This window comes from Scyliorhinus canicula, chromosome 18, assembly GCF_902713615.1.
Source record: "Scyliorhinus canicula chromosome 18, sScyCan1.1, whole genome shotgun sequence".
Classification (NCBI taxonomy): domain Eukaryota; kingdom Metazoa; phylum Chordata; class Chondrichthyes; order Carcharhiniformes; family Scyliorhinidae; genus Scyliorhinus; species Scyliorhinus canicula.
Window position 1 is genome coordinate 36,242,637 of NC_052163.1, and position 22,441 is coordinate 36,265,077.

Below are 22,441 nucleotides of genomic sequence, written 5' to 3' on the forward strand. Positions count from 1 at the left end.
TGGATCGATGATGTGTGGAATAAACATCCCAATGGCCTACATGAAAATACAGCTTATTCTTGTGATCCCATGTTCACGATCGCATACAACCAATGAGATCAAGGGGCATCTGCAAGATTTAACACCCAAATTGCAGTTATGTCTTGGGGTCTAACATCTGTAGTTCAACCTTTGGTTGTGTACCTCAGCAAGCCACTCAAGGTTCATGTTCATGCCTGCTGGAATGGGCGGATGGCTGACAGAAAGAAAGCTTTCACAATGAGTGGACATGTACTTGCTGCCTGCCTGATGTTTTGTCATTGTTTCATCATTAAATCATGGGATGTTCTTAATCCACAAACTGTCATTGTAGTGTTCAGAAAAAGCAGAATATCCAATTCAATGGATGGAGAGGAAGATGATTTGTTGTGGAGAGATGTTTCTCAAAGCAAAAGCACCAAACCTGATCCAGAGTGGGATCTTTACGATTATGCCATCGCCAAAGTGACTCAGAATGAATGCGGTGAAGTTTTCCATCAGATGCCGAAGATTTTTTAAATGTTTTGATTATGGTTGAAGGTATTCTTGTAAAATTAATTAATTCAACAGTAGTTGTCACATTGAGTTAATTTGAATTACCAGTGCAATTTTTTTTTACCTTTCAAAATGGTGATCCAGTAGTTTACATTTTATACTCAGTGATGTGTTAGGCAGGTTGGTTCGACGTTGACTGTAACTGGATGCAGGGAAGCTAGAAACAAACGTCTGATACAGGAGATGATCCAACACTGTTTTATTTAACTAGTGGATTGCTGTACATGTTCAGCTGTGGGTTGACACTCTACTAATCTAACTGATGACCTCTTACTGGCTTGACCAGACTTACTAGCTGCCGCATGGTAATAGTGCTCACTACCTTGTGCACTCTGACTGTCTCAGTAGCTGGGTCCTGAGAGAGAGTCTTAATGCCCTGTGGGCTTTATAGTGGTGGTGTCCTGTCTGGTGATTGGTTGTTCTGTGTTGTGTGTTCATTGGTCATCCTGTGTGTCAATCACTGCCTATTTGCATCTCATTATATACATGAGTGGATATTATGACACTCAGCACCCCTGTTGAAAGGATTTTGGAGGTCCAGGATGTGTGACCATTACATTTCATCCAATGTCTGTTTATAAAGCCAAGGAATATATATGCTATTTTTTTAAACAACCTTTCGAATCTGTCCTTTCACCTCAAAGCTTTCTATATGCACACTGCAAGATTCCTCTGTTTCTTTAAAATGGTACCATTTAGTTTGTGTGTGTCACTTTAATAATAATAATCTTTTTATTGTCACAAGTATGATGTTACTGTGAAAAGCCCCTAGTCGCCACATACCGTGGGCAGCATGGTAGCACAAGTGGATAGCACTGTGGCTTCACAGCGCTAGGGTCCCAGGTTCAATACCCTGCTGGGTTACTGTCTGTGCGGATCCACGTTCTCCCCGTGTCTGCGTGAGTTTCCTCAGGGTGCTCCAGTTTCCTCCCACAGTCCAAAGACGTGCAGGCTAGGTGGATTGGCCATACTAAATTGCCCTTAGTGTCCAAAACGGTTGGGGTTATTGGGTTACGGGGATAGGGTGGAAGTGAGGGCTTAAATGGGTCGGTGCAGACTCCTTCTACACTGTATGTTCTATGTTCTATTCCGGCACCTGTTCGGGTAACCCGGTACGGGAATTGACCCCGCGCTGCTGGCCTTGTTCTGCATTACAAACCAGCTGTCTCGCCCACTGAGCGAGTCTTTCTTCTCTGTGCTCAAATTCTTCTGTCATATACTTGCCCATATCACCAATCCTTAATGCCACAAGGTCTTTTTTCTATTCTCCTCACTGCTTACTACATTTCCGAGTCATCTACAAACTTTGAAGCTGTGCCCTGTAAATCTAAATCCAGGTTTCCCATTGAGCTCCAAATAACCTTGAAAACGATGGCCGAAAAACATCAGTCTGGCTGGAAGCTCACCAGTTCTCCAGGCTGTGACACTGTAGCAAGTTAAATTTTAATATCCCTGATTGGAATTGACAGTCCTAAACCCTGACTCTCCCCAATTGCCATGAGGCTCTCTGGACATAGGTCAATCGTGTCCCTATAGGGAAGAAATGTAAGTAAGTGAGGCAAAAAAAAACTCAGCAATTACTTTGTCTGCATGTCAAAAACCCAGTTGGCCAAAATAAGGATGTTGGATCACAGCATTTGTGAGCTTGGGGTTTGCCAGCTCCAGACCTCACTACAGTGATAGTACAAATATGGAGAAAGGAGCAGAGCTGAGGTGAGAGAGACTAGCTTGAACACTTTCCATCTCCTCTGACACTGACAGCATTTGACCATGTGTGGCATCATGCAGCAGAATTAAAGTTGGAGGCAAACCATTTAAGTCCCCGAATATTACTGCATGAGTTCCTCAGAACAGTGTCCTTGATCCAACTACCTTCAATTGCATCATCACAATATTGCCTCCAATACAAGGTCAGAAGTGGGGATGTTTGTGTAGTGTTTGGTTCCCTTTGTAACTTATCAGATAATAAAGCAGTCTGGATACACCAAGACCTGGACAACATTCAGGCTGAGGCTGATAGTAACATTTGTGCCACACAATTGACAGGGAATGACTATCTCCAACACAATACAGCCTAACCATCTTTTCTTAACATTCAAAAGCATTGCAATTGTCGAATCCCTCCCCATCAATATAATGGATGGTCACCATTGATCAGAAATTTAAACTGGTTCAGCCACGTAAATGCTGTGGCTGCGAGAGCACAGCAGAGGCTGGATATTTTGCAGTAATTGGCACACTTCCTGACTTTCTACAATCTACATGCACTATTCCCCACTTGCCTGGACGAGTGCACCTCCAACAACACTCAAAAAGCTCAACACCATCCAAGACAAAGCAGCTCCCTTGATTGGCACGCCATCCACCACCTTAAATATTCATGCCTTCCATTACCAGCCCTTCCATTACCAGCACTGTAATGTGTACTATCTACAAGATGCACACCAAGACTTCTTCAACAGCACCTTCCAAATCTTTAACCTCTATCACTTCCAAGAATAAGAGCTGCAAGTGCATGGGAACTTCATTGCCGACAAGTTCCCCTCCGTGTCACACACCATCCTGGCTTCAAAATATATCATTGTTCCTTCATCATCCCTGGGGTACAATCCTGGAGCTCCCCTACCTAACAGTACTGTGGGAATACCTTCGCACTGCACACTTGCAGCAGGTCAGGAAGGTGGTTCAGCACCACCTTCTCAAGGATAATGAGGAATGGGTGCGGAATGTTGGCCTTTGTAGAGATGCACACATCCCATGAATTTCCCTATTGGATTTCTTCGTGCCTATCTTATATTGATGGCCTCGAGTTAAGCTCTTCCCCACAAGAGGAAACATTCTCTCTGTATCCACTCTCTCAAAGCCTTTCATAATTTAAAACTTCTCCATTACATCACCCTTCAGCCTTCTTTTTCAAAACAAAAGGGACCCAGCCTGCCAATCCTTTCCTGATATGTATACCCATTTCTTTCTGGTATCATCCCTGTAAATCCTTTCTGCACGTTCTCTGGTACCTCTATATCTTTGTTTATAATATGGGGCCAGAACTGCACACAGTGCTCTAAGCGTAGTCTAACCATGGTTCAGTGCAGGAAATAAAGTTAAGTTCTTGAACTGTCTTTTTTATGGCCTCGCTAATCTGTGGTGGACCTTTTAGAGTTTTGTGCATTTGTACTCCAAGATCCCTTTGTTCCTCTACCCCACCTCGACTTTCACGTTCCAAGTATTAAGTGACCTCCCTATTCTTCCTGCCCAAATAATTCATGTTGAACCTCATTTGCCAATTATTTGCAAAGTCTATTTGGGGCATGATCGAATGGCCTGGTTGTATCTGACTCAGTTTATTTAAATAATTCTGCGCCTGATTATCCCGAGGCTTGGGATCGAATGCCTTTGCCAGGAGTGGCCCTCACCATGCCACCATTTAGCACTGGTCCACACAAAGATCGACCAGGTTTAACAAGACTTGGGAGGGTGGTCTCCCAGGCCATTGGATGCTCATGGGTGGTCGGGCTGCGGGTAGGGTGGTACCCTGTCAGTCCCACTGCCACCTGGGCACCTTGGCAATGCAGTGATTATGGGCAGCACGGTAGCACAAGTGGCTAGCACTGTGGCTTCACATCACCAGGGTCCCAGGTTCGATTCCCCGCTGGGGCACTCTGTGCGGAGTCTGCACGTTCTCCCCGTGTCTGTGTGGGTTTCCTCTGGGTGCTCCGGTTTCTTCCCACAGTCCAAAAACATGCAGGTTAGGTGGATTGGCCATGATAAATTGCCCTCAGTGACCAAAAAGGTAAGGAGGGTATTGGGTTATGGGGATAGGGTGGAAGTGAGGGCTTAAGTGGATCGGTGCAGACTCGATGGGCCAAATGGCCTCTTTCTGCACTGTATGTTCTATGTTCTGGGCATTCTGGCAGTGCCAGGGATCGAGCCCTGGGGTGCCCTGCCATTAAGATGTGGGGTGAGGGGAAGGATCTGGACGCTGCAGTGGGGTGGCTGAGGGGGTCGAGAGATCGGAGCGGCATTTCAAAATGACGCCCCGATCTCTTCGAGCACTGACAAGCTGAACAGGAAGTGAGGTATGTGTGGCCTCGTTGGGGCATTCCTCACCGAGACACCCCCTAAAAACAAAGTCCCGTTTAATAGCGGTGCCGTTCTTGGTATTGCAGGCTCCGAGAAACACCTTGCTATTCATGCCGAAATAGGATGCTGTTTTCCCCCCATAAATCACGCTCTTGATGTCATCTGTGTAGTAGTAGGGTCTCGTACATAAAGGGTTAATGTGGGACTGAGTACAGTACTGCCCACACAGTGCTGTAAATACCGAGACTGGAGTCAGATGCATGCATCTACATTCTACTGTAAATATGTACATAGTTATGAGGTGTTAATAAAGACTTACTGTTAATATACACATGACTACGAAGCCTACTCCATGGTGTCTGAAGCAGGAGTTTTCAATCTGCAAATTAAAAAATTATGGTGCGATCTAACAATAAGAATAGATTCCATTCTGGATGGGATTATCCAACCCCACTATCTAACAACATTCTGTTTTTTTTAGTGCCCGGGCAGGGAGCACCCCTCCTCCCTCCTCCCCCTCCCCCCGACACAACTCCCGGACCCCCCCAAGACCGCATCTCAGCTGTAAAGGGTTATCAAAGCCCCTCGCAGCTCACCTCACATGGGCAGGACACCCCCGGACTCGATCCTGGTATGGGCAAAATGCCAAACTGGCACCTTGGCAATGCCATAATGGCACCATGGCAGTGCCCTTGCCAGCCTGGCATTGCCACCTTGACACACTGGCAGTGCCAGGCTAGCACTAGGGTGGCACTGCCAGGCTGGCACCTGGGTGACACTGTTAGAGTAGTAGGCTGGCAGTGTCAAGGTGCCCAGGTGGCACCAGCAGTACCAGCCTCCCCGGACAGGCGCTGGAATGTGGCGACTAGGGGCTTTTCACAGTAACTTAATTGAAGCCTACTTGTGACAATAAGCGATTTTCATTTCATTTCATTTCATGATGCCAACCTGCCCAGAGACCGACCAGCCGGGGGCCTCTGATCACCTCGGAGACCCCCTCCCTGGCAAGTTTTCATCTGGTCCCCATTAGAAGGGACAGTACTGAATGGCGCTCGACTGGGGTGTGCACAGCAAGGTCAATGTATGTCAGGTGGCCGTTAGATTCGGCTTGAGCACGGCTAAATGGGTTCTTAAACTCACTTAGCTGTGTGAGGCTGGTTCCTGCCCATTATGGGTGGGACCCATATTGAGATGTCTCGCAAAATCTGATTAGATATCGCGAGGCGTAATGGTCATCAGGACGCCTCTCCCCTGATCTACCTCCGATTCTGGAGTTCAAATTGTTCATGTAAATTGTGATCAGCAGTGATCCCAGTGCTGATCCTTACAGAGCCTCACTTCCCATCTTCTGCCCTCTGAATAACTGCACTTTACTTCCTTTTTCTGTCGTGAAGCTGGCTAGCAATACATTCTGCCACTTTTCACTTGATTCCACAGTCTCTGACCTTATAGTCTGGACACTTATGGAAGACCTTTTCAATACCCTAATAAATTACATCTACCACCATTGTCTACTCTCTCTGTGACCCCCCTCCAAAATTCAGTAAAGTTGATCAAGAAAGATATTCCCTTTTGAGATCCACGCTGACTATACATTATTTGTTGTTTCTAAGTCTTCTTCTATTCTCCTTCAGATGGGGGATTCCATCATTTTTCCCCACACTTAAGTTAAACTGATTTTTTTTTAAAATACGTGGATCTAATCCATCTTGAGTTTGTTCATTTCCTTCAACACATCCCTTTTATTACTTTACAAGCACTTATCTCATTGCTCATTTCATCAAACAATGTCATGTCTACCTGTTCCATTGCCGTGGGAAATATTGAAGCAAAATAGTTCAACATTAATTTTTTTTACTGAAGTGCTGGTTCTTGGAAATGACAGACTTTTTCTCTGCACGAGATGCAATCTGCTGAGGCATTGTTCCCCACTGAGGTCAGGATAGCTTGTTGGTAATAAGCCTGCTACCTGAGGGTAATAGTAGGTGCCGGTGGTCCAACAATGACCTTCCTTGACTGTTGGACCTTCTCATCCCACAACAAGTGATCCTTTGCTGCCCAAGTTGAGTCTTTCTCCACAATGCCTCTGGCGCTTCTCCAAGATTTAACTTCGAAAAGAAGAGCTTGCATTTATATAGTGCCCTTGATGACCTTATAAGGGATATAAGCTAATGAAGTAATTTTGAAATTACTTTGTAGTCTTTGTAGGGACACTGAGCAGCCAATATGGGCACAGCTAGGTCCCACGAATAACAATGAGATTACACGGTTGGCATCTAACCACCCAAATTTAAGACATTTGGACATTTCAAACTTTGAAACATCGGTTTGTATAAGAAATGATAATGTATGGCGAATTATTGTGAGAAAAAACACATTCCAACATATTGGCCAATAATGGTGGCATCTTTTTCAACTCTTGCAAGATCTGAGCAAGCTGTATGGAGTTACAAAGCAATGAGAGTGTTGGCAGTAACCTACAATAAGAAATGTTGGCTAAAGCAATGAATCCCACTAGGATAGAAGGAGATTATGGTAAACCGGTGTGGAGAAACTCAGACATTTTGAGTGCCTTGAGAAATAAGCAAAGCAGTGAATTCCTATGAGACATGGGACATGTCACAACAAATCAAGACAAACAAGGACCTTAAAGTGAAATGTTGAGAGAAATGAATCAGAGGGAAGCAAAATATTGCTTAAAATGATCATGTGGTGAAAAATCAATGTGAGAAATAATATTACAATGGTTGCAGTTGAAGAACTCTTTATCACTATTCTGTTGTAAAAATAATGATGCAAAATATGTAACAAATCATAACATTGTATTACTAAGACAACATTCTAAATATATATGGGGCAACTCTCCATTTTGAACATTGCTTTAAAAATGTAGACACCTATATACATCTCTCCTTACATTTGGAAAATATGTTCCTATTTATGTCCAACCATGCAGATTATACATACCTGTCGATTCACTGCTCCTCTATTAGACATTTATTGAAATGCTGAAAATCTGCTGTTGCGCTCATTGTTCATCATTATCAAGCATCATTTCATTAATGTAGTCAACTTGCCCTTTTATGAACACTACTCTTTTATATTTTGAAAATCGAAAGGGAGGCAACAGGGCCTTACTTATGCTGTTTAGCACAGGGCTAAATCGCTGGCTTTGAAAGCAGACCAAGCAGGCCAGCAGCACGGTTCGATTCCCGTAACAGCCTCCCCGAACAGGCGCCGGAATGTGACGACTAGGGGCTTTTCACAGTAACTTCATTGTAGCCTACTCGTGACAATAAACGATTTTCATTTCATTTCATTTTCATATAAAATAATGAGGTCCCAGGTAAATTACGGATGTTTTAGTTAGATGAGCTTACTCACTCAAAATTAATTTGAAATTGAACATATGATGTCCTAATTTGACATGTTACTTTCAATATATTTCATGTCAAATTTGTACAAGTTGAGCCAAAATGTAACTGAAAAACACAATCACACACAATTTAATAATGAGAAATTTAAATCATTTTCTTTTCTCGTAGGTTTCATTACTTGAAGAAATAGTTATTTGCAGTTGGCATAGTACCTTAGGCTTACTGCATTATTTTACAGGCCAAAGACGTAAAAACATCCGACAGAATCATCAATCTTACAATATTTCTGAACCTGACACGAGAAGCTACAGAGAACCTCAAAGGATTTAACAGCTTGGCTCATTCAAAATAAACTTGTGGTGACCTTTTCGATATCTGGGATCGAACATTGAGCTATTAGCTTGATTACACTGGACACTTCACCATCTATACCTCTTTCCTAATCCATTTTCTGTACAAAGAAGAGCGAACAAATAACTGCCAATCTTCTCCCCTCCCCCTTCACAATACAATTCAGATTTACATTGTGAGAGCTTCCCTTCATTCTTTATTACACAAAAATAAGGTTTATGATTGAAAAGAGGTCCAGATAAAGAAAGAAAACAGCAAAACCTATTGCTGGGTTGCGATGATAACACATTAGTAAACATAATAAAAACAGTGACCTTTCCAATGCAGTGAAGAGATGAACCAATGTCTCATTCTTTCAGATACAAAGCAAAGTTCCTACTTGAAGGAGCAGTGCAGCCAAAATAATCTCCTGGGATTTTCACGGTTGAAGACAGAGGGTCAACTTTGATTCTGGCAAAATAAATTACCTATTATAGAAATCTAATCACATAGAAGGGTTCATTTTTACTTCTCCATAAACATCAATTTCTATTTCAAGGCAGCAGCTGGACAGACTTGTGAACAATATGCAGGATACAAATCAGCAGACATTTGAATGGCAATGTATTTCTGATTTTAATTTGAGGTGTTTTAATCTCACTCACACTTAATATGCTTCAGTTCTTCAAACAATTCATCATGACTCTGATGACAGCCTGTTGTGTTATATTTTCAGAATAATCCAATTTGTGAGGTGTACTTATAAATAGCACCTGGATAGCCACAGACAGTTGCAAGCGTAGATGGCGAAGGCAGCCAGTAACACTGGTAAAATTCAGTCAATCAATAACAAATAACTTTGTTATAGTATTATCGTATAATGATCCACAAGTCAAAAGTTCAAATATCAACTCGACAAGTTGTGAAATGGAGAGCCGCCGTTTATTGCAGAAGCTCAGCAGATTCACTTATATATGAGAAGGGAAGGTAACATGTCACTTTTGCCCAGGTTGGCCAACATCTCATTCCTTTCCCCACAATTTGTGGTTGATTCTTACTGTCCTCTAAAGTGGTCTAGACTCAACACTTCACACTACTTTCAACAGTTGCAAACAACCACTGACAAACAAGACACTAAGAGGGTTACTTAACAGATTTATCGGCAATGAGCAAGCCATCAGATTAAGAAACGGTCAGGTCAAAATCCTGCCACTCCTTCCCTGACAGCACTCTGGGTGTACCTACAGTAGCTGGACTGCAGTGGTTTAAGAAAGCAACTCACCATCACCTTCTCAAGGGTAATTATGTATGGACAATAAATGCTGGCTTGGCCTGCGATGCCCACATCCCAAGGGTGAATTTAAATAAGAGATCCAGGGAATTTCTCTTTGGTGGACTCCATAAAGACCTCCTCTAGGACTGCTGCCTCATGGTGCCGAAGTCCCAGGTCCGATCCCGGCTCTGGGTCACTGTCCGTGTGGAGGTTGCACATTCTCCCTGTATTTGTGTGGGTTTCGCCCCCACAACCCATAAATATGCAGGCTAGGTGGGTTGGCCAAACTAAATTGCCCTTTAATTGGAAAAAAATGAATTGGGTACTCCAAATTTGTATTTAAAAAAAATAAAATAAAGACCTCTTCACCAACAATTATGGAATGGTGCCTAAGTTCAAAGAAGTGTCCCACACACCTCTTCCTAAATGGATGAACATATAAGCCTCCTTTTAAAGTTCCAATGTCTAGCCAATTCAATTCAATCTACATATTAAATATGTGGCTGAGTACATTGGTCACAACACACACTAAATGTTCTGAAAGCATTGTACATGTTACAATGAAGACCTGTATATGAGAAACTACCGGGCGGTATTCTCTGACCCCACGCTGGGCCGGAGAATCGCCGGGGTGACACATAAATCCCGTTCCGACGCCGGCTGCCAAGTTCTCTGGCACAAGTTTTTGGGCGGGGACGGGGATCGCGCCGTGCTGGTGGAGGGCCGTTGGCAGCTATCCCCCCCCACCCCGGCAATTCTCCGGGCCCCGATCTGCCGAGCGGCCACCCGTTTTTGGCCAGTCCCGCCGGCGTGAAATGGACATTGTCCATCCCGGTGGGACCTGGCTTGTCGGCCATCTGCCGGGGTCCTCGTGGGGGGCGCGGAGGGATCCGGCCCCAGGGGAGCCCCCTTTGTGGGCTGGCCTGCGATCAGGCCCACCGATCTGCGAGGGGGCCTGTGCCGTGGAAGCACTGTTTCCTTCCGCGCCGGTCTCTGTAAGGTTCCGCCTTGTCCGGCGCGGAAAAGAAACCCCCTGCGCATGAAACACGCCGGTGGTTCTGCACATGCCCCAGAACACGGCAGCAGTCCTGCACATGCGCCAACTCCCGCCGGCCGGCGGCAGCCCTTCGGCTCCGGTTGGCACGGCGCGAACCCCTCCAGCGCCAGACTAGCCCCCGGAAGTGCAGAGGATTCTGCAACTTCCGGGCGGCCCGACGCTGGAGTGGTTTGCGCCGCTCATGGCGCTGGTACGGGCCGCCCCGCCAGTTGCGGGAGAATCCCGCCCAGTGAGTCCCCTAACTAAGCTGTTTCAGTGTAGTCATGGCACTGGCATTATCTGACAAACTGATCGACAAAATCCAGGACAAACTTAACCCGGTCAATTACCGGCCCATTAACCTCCTAACAATCATTGGTAAAGTAATAGAAGGAGTCATCAGTAGCTTCATTATGCAAAACCAACAAACTGCAGATCTCATTACAACCTCGATCCAGACATTGACAAAGGCAGATATCACATCACATAAATGCCAAGGAATGATCATATTCATCAATAAGTTACCCCCAGTAGGAAAACACACTGGTGTGAAACAAATCTGCAAAAAGCGCCCTGCTGATGTTGGGACTCAACTAAACAATGTCTGGGCTGCCTCCAGAGTTTGTTATGGGGCGGTCCACAGCTCTGGACCTGGAACATCACAAGAGTGGGTCAGGGGAGCATGCGCAGGTGGATCTACCAGACTTGGTGTCCTGGAGGGGGTCCATCTTCTAGCCTCAAAATGTCCCTGGAGATCCATCTTCATTTTCAGGCGGTCCACCTTATTCAATGGTGTGTCAAAGATGTTGGGACCTTCTTCAAATGGCACCCAGACATGATGGAGACTGTGCGTCATCCGGGCCTGCCTTGCTACTGGATATAACATTAAAAACCTGGGGGTAAAATTGATAAGGTAAGGGCTGGAAGAAGTGGTGTGTTTTCCTGCCAGCCTCTACAACAGGGAACACTCCACGTTCCTACCCCTGCCATGGCACTCAGTCTCAACATGGGAGAATTCCACCCCTACATTTTCTGCTGCCTGTTATCTCTGTGACCTCCACCAACAAAAAGACAGCAAAAGCTACATCATGGGAACATGAACAACTGCATATTTCCCTTAAAGTCACACATGACAACATCGTGGGCCGAAGGGCCTGTTCTGTGCTGTATTTCTCTATGTTCTATGATCCGGCAAGTTGTTCATCCCTGAAGTAACAAATTCCTGGAACTCCCTATCTAACATAATCGCACGGACTCAGCAAGTCAAGGAAAAGTTCCACGATCGTATTTTCAGGACAACAGGAGGTCGGTAATAATGGTGACTTTGTCAGCATTACCCACATTCTGAGAACAAAGTAAGGCACATACACAAGAGCTCCCAATACTTCATGTCAGAACAGATGTTTAAATTTCTAGATCAAATGATCCGAGGCATGTTGACTGAAAAACTCTTCTTTTTAAACCATTTTCTTTTGTTCAAAAGCACGTTGGTCACAATGAATTGACTTCTGCATGACACAAATGGTGTTCTGTTTTTAAGACTTTTCTGTCTCCCCCAAAAAATGTACCTTGCTGAAATTTTTCACGGGCTCATAAGCTTTAAGCTGTCACAAAATCAAGTAGAGCGTGCACCTGGCAATTGGCATACAAGTCAGACAATAGCATTGACTTACAATGAGAAGAAACCAGGTGGTGTTTGTGAAAGGCTTCAGAGATTAATAATTTTCCAGAGGCCGTGAATGCAACTGGCTTCGCAATTTAAGGGAAAATTGACTTCCACAACTGTGGCCTTATCTATGCCAACGACTTCACCATGTGATAATTCTGTATATATTTCCCATCTTTTGCTTGATAACATCTGGCAATAGAAATGTATCCATCTGATTCATTGGAACAGTTATTAGATGTTCCAATCATGCACACTTCAAAAGCAGCAAAAGACATCAGCAGCTAAAGGTCCAAGCATACTCAAAGCAATGCTATTGTGTACGAGTTTGTGATAAACATGATTACTTACCATATTACACTTTATCCTCTGAACGATAGGATTCTCTGCACATCAATGGATCGATCTTGCTACACACCTGACTACAAGGAAACCTATGCTATCTTCCTTAAATTTTCCTTGAGGCTGGCTATTGTCATCTTATTATCAGTGGAATAAGAGATTTGTTACAGCAAGTGGTTCTATTATTGTTCAAAAAGGCATGTTCATAGCCACAGGGATTTTTCTTTCAAGCAAAGTTTGCAGTACCCAAGCAGTCAATTTCCCCATCTCCAGCAAATGTAAAAAATATCTGTAATCTGTGAAGGAATGGCTCGTTACTCCAAAGCATTTGCCCCAATTTTAGGCACTTAACTGCACGATCTGAACTGTTTATGAACCCTACCTACTTCAACCTAGCGAGACTTCAACAAACATTCTTAAAATATATTTGAGACATTCCATGGGAAGCAGTAGAGGCGGGGCCAGCAGCGAGAAGTATGGCAGAAAATCAATTTCCTGACTCTGGGATGGAACTGTGGGAATTCTGATCCCTGGACTTTAACAGTGGGTGTAAGACAGGTTGAGCTTCCCGATGAATAATGTCGGGAAGCCCTTTAGTAGGTCATGCAGGCTCCTTAAAAGGTCACCTCGCCAGAATTATGTTTCCCCTACAAATTTAGTTCCCTACCAGCAAGAAATTAGAATGTTCATTTTTACGACTGCACATAACTGGCACGCATTTGGCGATGATTAACGGTGAATGGTCCTCCTCGGGGAGCATCTGTAAATACCAGCCTATGCGCAGGTCCAGATGGTGGCAGTGCAGGTTGCGATAAAGCTAACCAATCAAGGAAGGAAATGTTCTTGGGAAAGTATGGAGCAGTGGCGGAGCCATGGTGAAAGGAATTGTGCATGGTTGTCCTTTAAATATGGTACCCAGACCTCAGACCCCATGAGGTAATGACAGGGAAGGTGACTTTCTGCCTGCCTCAACCACAAGATTCTATGTACTCTGCAGGGGCGCATGTGTAATGAACTGATCAGTACAAGATCACACATGGTCAACCATACCACTCCCCCAGTAGAAATCACCCTGACCTGTGCTTCTGCCACCAAAGTTAGGCTTCAGAACGGAAGATTATTTCCAATGGGTAGCAACTCCAACATTCCATATGGGCAATTAGTGACAGAAAAGGTTTAATTACCTTACCAGATTAGGCAAGATAAATGTACCAAGAAAATAACCAAGAACACACTGTAGGGATGTTTTCCACCTATAAACCTCTCCCACTGGATTTTTTTATTTGCGCATGGGATGTGGGCGATGTTTGCCCATCCCTGAGGGTATTAAAGAGTCAACCACATTGCTGTGGATCTGGAGTCACATGTAGGTCAGACCAGGGATGGCAAATTTCCCTCCCTAAAGGAGGGACCAGATAGGTATTTTTCGACAATCAGCAATGGTTTCATGGTCATCATTATATTTTTAATTCCAGATTTTTATTGAAATTAAATTTCACCATCTCTCATGGTGAGATTTGAACCCGGGTCCCCAGAGCATTGCCTTGGGTCTCTGGATTACTACTCCAGTAATAATGCCACTATGCCACTGCCTCCAACTAAGCAAAGCTCATTCTGAATGATCATGAGGTAAATGATTGCCTTGACTTTTCATCTGAGTGATCAAGTCATCAACTATTTACTTCTTTATGTGTTTTCACTCTGCCGGAATCATTGCATGGTGTGCAATTATCTGATCTGTGCAAGACATTGGGCACGATTCACCTGAAAAAAATGACTAAGTCTGCTGTTGGGTGGGATTCACGGGGTGATTTGTGCAGGCTGTAATGGCACGATCAAGATCAGTATTCATCCACACTTAGAGCAAAAAAACGAGCCCCCACCGGAAACTCGGCATGCCCGAGTTCTCAGGTATCTGATTCGTCCGACTTGGGGTTCAGCTGTTCGCAGCTAATAAGGGGGAGCTGCATTTAAACAGTCCCTCAGCAGTCACTCCCAGTCACGCCAGGAGGATGGAAGCATGCAGATCTGCCCTTTGATTTGGGGATACCAACCAGGCCAGGCTCCTGGATGCCACAGAGGAGAGGCGGGGCACTCTGTACCCCCGAAGGGGTAGGAGAGCCAGCGGCACGGTGAGAAAATGGCACCCGGGAGACAGTGGCAACTGCAGGTAGTTCAGGCAGCATGACAAGGAGGACGGCCGTCCAATGTAAGAAGAAGGTGAATGACCTCCTGTGAGATGCAAGGTAAGTAACCACCTCTCTCCTCCGTGCATCAGTCCCACCTGCCACCCTTCAAACAGCACCCTTCAGGGGCTGTTTAGCACACTGGGCTAAATCGCTGGCTTTGAAAGCAGACCAAGGCAGGCCAGCAGCATGGTTCAATTCCCGTAACAGCCTTCTCAAACAGGCGGCGGAATGTGGCGACTAGGGGCTTTTCACAGTAACTTCATTGAAGCCTACTCGTGACAATAAGCGATTTTCATTTTTCATTTCAATTCACAAACCCCTCCCAACCCAACCCCTCCCACCCAAAACGCCCCTCCAATCCACTGCTGACACTTCGCATCCTCCCAACATCTGACCTCCAAGCTTGTTCTACAGGCACTCCAGACGCTCACCATCACAACCCCTTTATGTAGAAGCATGGTGTCCACACATGCCACCAGCTATAGAATCCCTGACCCATCAAACGTGTGGCTCACAATGTCCTCCCCTTGGCCATGCAGGAGAAAATAGTCCATAATAGCAAGGAAAGGGAAAAGATGCGGACAGAATGCCAGAGAACTGAGCCCTCATCCTCTATTGCCCGAGGAGAGAGCAGTGACAGACAGCAAGGTTGGCCTGTGCCAGAGAAGTGAGGATCCACAGCCCCTCATCCAAATGACTTGTCTCAAGAGAGTTGATGGTGTCCCAGGCAATTATCCTTTCCTCTCACTGAATCCATGTCCACTGTCTTGCAGGATTTACCTCTGATGAGGCCAGGCCATGTGAAGTTGCTGCCCCCTTGCCACCCAAGGGACCACCTCGGAGGAGAGATCCAAGAGGAACACCAACAAAGCATCACAGCTATCACCCACACCTTCCACCATTGCAGAGGCATACACCTTGTGGACGACATTAGCAGACAGGCTTCTGGGTCATATCTAGTGAGCACCACACAGCTGCTGATGCACATCAGGTGAAGGCAGGAACATCCAAAGGAGACAGCAGTCGAGGTCTGCTGGATCCCATGACTAAACTGGGCCCCAACCAGATGCTGAGCCTCTGGACATGGTTCGCCCTGAGCTGCTCCAGATGATAAACCAGAACTGTGAGATTCACGAGGGGGTGTAATTGACATTCCTGCAACTGCAAGGCCAATTGGAGTGGTCCCAAAGGCTTCAGGTTCAGGAGATGGCACTGGCACCAGGTGCTTGGCACTCAGGCCAACATTGCTAGGGTGATGAATGCAGTGGAAAACTTGGAGCATGATGTCTGAGTCATGAGTGGTGGTGTCCAATGCATGGCTCACTCCCAGACGACCATGGCTGAGGGCCAAGACATCATGTCCATTCACTGAGGGACATGTCCCAGACACAGGTAGGCATTGTTGAGGCACTCGAGAGCTTGGCGCTGTCACAGAGGTCCATTGCTAGGGGCTTCAACACTATAATGCCGACAATGGCGTACCTCCAGGGCTGACAGCACCAGATGACTCAGAGGCTTCTGGAGCTCACTCCAGCTGCTCCTCCATCGCATAGAGTCACCCAGAGCCCTAGCGACTCATTCAGAGATGAGGAACAACTGGAGCCCATCTCGGTGCCTTCCACCAAGGAGACTCATGGGTCTCCACTTCTTCGGAATCCCCCTTTCCTGACACCGGGGTACCTCAAGGGCAGCGGGCAGAACAGGGTGGCAAAGCGACAGATGTGACATCAGTAAGTTGGTTGGAGCACTCTGGCTCCAGGCCCTCCAGAGGACGACTGTCAAGAGCATCAGAAGCCACAGGGCAGGGGAGATAGCAGGATGCCTCCATCTCTGATGTGCATCCAGGAGACACACCTCAACATAGCAATTGGCCAGGAAAGAATCATAAAGTTTGAGGAGCACTGAATGGGCACTGGTGAGGTCAGTATTCATTGCCAGAGGGAATAGATAATTGTCACATTAAAATGTTCACCAGTAAAACAGTTCACACCCTTGATGGGCGGGGTGGGGGGATTGAGTTGATGGACACACATCTTTCATCCTCCGGGTCTTTGTTGGGCTCACCCTCCAGCTCCTCCTGGTTCTCTTCCTCCTCCTCAGACGAGGCTGCATGTTCCTCTTCCTCATCCACCATGCTGTCCCACTGCTGTGCCAGGTTGTGGAGGGCACAGCAGACCAACACAAAGCGGAAGTCCTCTGGGAAGTCCACTGCTAGAGCGGTCCAGACAGCGGAATCGCATTTTCAGCAGTCCGATGCAACACTCAATGACAGCATAGGTGGCAACATGGACCTCATTGTAATGGATCTTCACCTTGGTCTCAGGCCTCCCCCACACTGGTGCCATCAACCATGATCTCTTGCCCTCCACAAACCAACCCGTGATCCTAGGGTGGTCCTCAAAGACACTGGGGATCTCCGAATGCCCCTGGATAGTGTGCACACATGTGTATGATCCTGAGGTGGTGGCCACACTGAATCTGTACATTCATGGAGTGGAACCCCTTCCTGTAAATATAGGGCACTCCCTGATGCCCTGGTGCTTGCAGGACAACTTTGATGGTCCCCTGGACCTGCGGCATCCCGGTGATGGTGGCAAATCCTGCAGACTGGGCACCTTGTTGGGCCTGGTCTAGGTCGAAGGTGATGTAGTCAGATGCCCGTAGAGCATCCATCACCTCCTGGATGCACCTGTGAGTTAATGACTGCGAGATGCCACAGGTGCCCACTCGAGCCCTGGAATGACCCGGTGGCATAGAATTTAAGGCCATCATGCCTTTCACGGCACCGGGAGTGAGTATCCTCTGCCTCCATAAGGTGCCATGTCCGCGAGGATGTGGTACAGGTGCCACACTGTCCCCCTGTTGAGGTGCAGTCTTCTGTGGCACTCATTGACCGTCAGCTCATTGTTGGACCATCGACTCCTGTACACTTGCGTTCGCCGCTGGCCGCCCTCCAAGCCTCCTCCTCAGGTGGTCAGATCTTGAGGGTGCATGGCGCACCCCTGCAGATGAAAATGAAAAATGAAAATCGCTTATTGTCACGAGTAGGCTTCAATGAAGTTACTGTGAAAAGCCCCTAGGTGCCACATTCCGGCGCCTATCCGGGGAGGCTGGTGCTGCTGGCCTGCTTGGTCTGCTTTAAAAGCCAGCGATTTAGCCTGGTGAGCTAAACCAGCCCCTATGTGGTGCAGGCTCAAGTCTGCATAGGCCTTGATGCCTTCTGCGGCATCTGGCCCCCTCGGCTGCGACAAGCAGAACAATGGCAACCTCCGCAGGATCAACCCCAACATTCATCTTTGAATCTGGAAGGATTTGGTCAAGCAGGATTTGATGAAGGAGAGAGACCGACAATCAGTTAGGATTTCCATCCTGGGACCCTCAAATCCCCCAAGCCTCCCCACCCTTACCATGACTATCCCGTGGTCTCTCGGCCATCCAACGAGCCAGTTGTGCTGGCAACCTTCACTCTGCACACTCGCCCATGATCAGATCAGGATCCGCTACACCCCAGACCTCTGCCACCAACGTTAGGGAGGTCATGCTCAGCTGTCACCCGTTTGTCTGGATAGCTAGCATTTGGCTGCAAAAGGGGTCCTCAGTGGTGACCCCTGGTTTTTACTGTTTGATTGTTGGCAGCTGCCTCTATTGTACTAATGCACCTGGAGTACAGGCACACTGTTCAGACATAAAAGGTTGGAGGACATCCAGTCAACAAATCATCCTCCCAGACAGGCCACCTGTTCTTTTGACGATACACTTGAGAGTTCAGGGTCATGAAATGGTATCACAATTAACATGGCTAATCTCTCCTTTGAGATAGCCTTCAGCTGCCAAGCTAGAGGCTGGTCACAGTCAAAGGGGTGGGAAAAAGAATGTGAACCAAGTTCAAAGGCAGACTACAACATTGAAACCACAGAGCCTCTTTGAACCTCAAGAGTAGGGCTCTGTCCTGTGAGCGTTCGGTAGGACAGACGGGCTGTAGCCTATTATGAGCACCCACAATACTTAAAGATCACTTGAATGCCTCACATATGCAACCCCATCCTCCCATCCCCTATAATGGAGATGTAGAAAACAATGTCTCAATGATTTTCATGACATCTGCCATTGGGAAAATGCTAGGATCCATTATGAAGGAGATAAAATCAGGACTTTTAGAAAATGATAATGCAATCAAGCAACGCCATCATGGTTTTATGAAAGGGAAATCAGGTTTGACAAATTTAGTAGAATTCTTTGATGTTGAAACAAACAGGGTAGATTAAGGGGTACCATAGATGTTGGATGGAAATTTATCATTTTTTAACTAAGTGTCAACTCAGGTGGTAAAAGCGACGTGCTGCCCACCAGCACCATTGCCAGCTTTCCCTGTTATATTTTTTTGATTCTCAGGGCAAAATGCCTTCCAGCCCTGTATTTCCCAGAGAATTCCCATTGAAGGCATCCCACACTGCAGGGGAAACCCATGGGTTGGGGTGCTTGTAGGACTAAAGAATCCCGTTGCCAGGGAACGGCCGGAGAATTCCGGCCTTAGTTAAATGAACCGAGGAGGTGGACCTCATGACATCACGCTGGTGAGGGAAAGGGCACACTGATCAAATAAAAATAAACATTTAAAAAAGGACACCCTCTACCCCACGTGCATGGAGATCAGACCACCACCATGCGCACAGAGAACCGGCCCCCCACAACAGAAACAGGGGATTCCCCCCAAGGTTCACAGGGAGCACCCTCCCCCCCCCCCCCCCCCCCCCCCCCATGGTCCTTCCCAATAGAAGCCTCCCCTCCCCAGCAATGCCACCCAGCATTGCACCCTGGCAGTGCCCGGACTTGACCCTCTCTGTACTTAACTGTATGGCCCCCGGCGGGTACTCTGCTCCAGGCCCCTGTTTATCATCCTGTCGACTTATTGTCACATTGGCCAGGGTGCAGTGAATCATAATTTGGGGGGATAATAAAGCAGGAAAGCCCATCTAATGATGTTTAAATGTCTGGCAATGGGGTTCTCGATCTTTCATGGCAGGAATCCCCTTGCGTCATTGGCGGGGGAGGAGGGGGGCGGACAGCGACAATCTGAACAGGAAATCCCGCCAGCGTGGAAGCCGTTTTGGGACTCCTGTTGGATTCTCTGCCCCCACCAGCATTCCCACCTGCCAAAAACACGTGGAGAATCCCGTTGTTGCGTATTTGGATTGTCAAAAGGCATTCGATAAGGTGCCACACAGAAAGTTACTGCACAAGATAAGAGTTCATGTTGTTGGGATAGTTGATGTGTTAGCATGGATTAAATGGTTAACTAATTGGAAACAGGGATCCAGAAGAAGTGGATCATTTTAAGGCTAGCAAACTGTAACTGGTCGAGTGTCACAGTGACCAGTGCTGGGCCTTCAATCAAATACAATCTTTATTAATGACTTGGATGAGGGGCCAAATTGCATTTTAATCAAATTTGTTGATGATACAAAATGAGCACAGTTTAAAAATAAGAGGTCACTCATTTAAGACAGCGATGAAGAGGAATTTCTTCTCTCAACGTGTCATGAAACTATTGGAATTCGCATACACAGGGAGCAATGGAGGCTCAGTCATTGATACAGCTTTTTGATCTACAAGGGAATTATGGGTAACAGGAAGACAGTGGCGGGATGGCAGGAATGTGGAATCAAGGCCAAAATCAGCCATGATCTCAGTGAATGGCAGTGCAGACTCAATGTGCCAAATGGCCTATCCTGCTCTTATTTTGTGTGATTGCAAACATTGGGAAGCAGGGGGAGACAGCAACGCAGTGCATCGAGGGAGCCGTCAGTACATCAGATACTTGTTTGAGAGAAATCTGGAAACATCCACTAAGTTCTGGAGAGGTCAGAAACAAAGAAGGCAACAATGATAATAGCTAATCAGTGATCACGTGTCTCTAGAAATCAGAGAGAAAGATGCCTCGTGCTTATCTGTCCTTGTATCTAGCCCACATAATTAATAAATATTTGAAAATTCATCCTTCTTTTTAAAATGGAATGTTGGCACTGTCGGTTGGTTCAGTATTTATTGCCCACCTCTATTTGCCCTTGCCATTTCAGAGTCAACTGGAGTCTGTGGATCTGGGCCAGGATTCTCCCCTACCCGGCGGGGTGGGGGGTCCCGGCGTAGCGGGGTGGCGCCAACCATTCTGGCGTCGGGCCTCCCCAAAGGTGCGGAATTCTCCACACTTTTGGGGGCTAAGCCCGCGCCGGAGTGGTTGGTGCCACACCGACTTGCACCAAAACCGGCGCCAATGGCCTTTGACGCCCGCCGCCCAGCTTCGGGGCTGGCCGAAAGGCCTTCGCTGGTTCGCACATGTGCCGGTGCGTCAGCGGCCGCTGACATCACCACCGGCGCATGCGCGGTAGGGGGGTTCTCTTCCACTTCCGCCATGGTGGAGGCCGTGGCCGTGGCGGAAGAAAAAGAGTGCCGATCGGTGGGTCAGGCCACCATGGGGGCACCACCCCCAGGGTCAGATCGCCCCGCGCCCCCCCAGGACCCCGGGGGCCCGCTCACGCTGCCAATCCCGCCGCCACCAGAGGTGGTTTAAACCACGTCGGCGGGATTGGCCTGTCAGCGGTGGGACTTCGGCTCATCGCGGGCCAGAGAATCGCCGCGGGGGGCACGCCGATCGGCGGGGCGTGATTCCCGCCCCCACCAATTCCCAGGTGGCGGAGAATTCCGGCCACGGCGGGGGCAGGATTTACGCCGGCCCCGGGCGATTCTCCGACCCTGCGGGGGGTCGGAGAATTCTGCCCCTGGAGTCACATGTAAGGTACTACAAGACCCATTTCCTCCCCAAAAGGAGTATCAGCAAATCAGATGGGTTTTAATTACAATCATGGTCATCACCAGCCTCGTAGCTCCAGATTTGTATTAAATCCAAATTTGACCATCTGCCATGGTGAGATTTGAACTGAGATCCCCAGAGCTTTACCCTGAATTACTAGCTCCAGTGACAATACCACTCTGCCAACGCCTCCCCATCTTGACTTAGCATGATTCCAGAGGTAGTATAGGTGACAACATTATAAAACTATGGGCTGGCAACGATGGAAGGATGAACATTTCTAGTGAAAGAATTCAAAAAGGTGTTTTCAAAGATCCGAGCAAAGATAACAAGTAAATATTTTAAAGTGGTTCAGTTAAATACTGTCTTCATCAATGTAATGGATTGCATGAGGATGCGAAGCGTAGGAACAGAAAATCATGATATGAATCATGGAATGATATCGGGCAGAAGGAGGCCATTTGATCCATCATTCCTGTGCTAGTTCTTTGAAAGAGCTTTCCAATTAGTCCCACTCCCCTGCGCCTTCCCCCAAACCCTGTAATGAATTGGCTCATAAACTGCCAATATAAAAAGCAGAATATGTTTTCATCACTGCGGAAATACAACTAACATAGTGTTGCGATGGGAGCTGTGATTGTAATCAGCTCAACATTATAACCACTCCAGGCCAACAGCAGAAAGCAATTCCAATCAAATGTGTTTGATGAACGACCAGTCTTGTTGGCCAGATTTCAAAATATTTCAAGAACCATCTGCAATTCAAA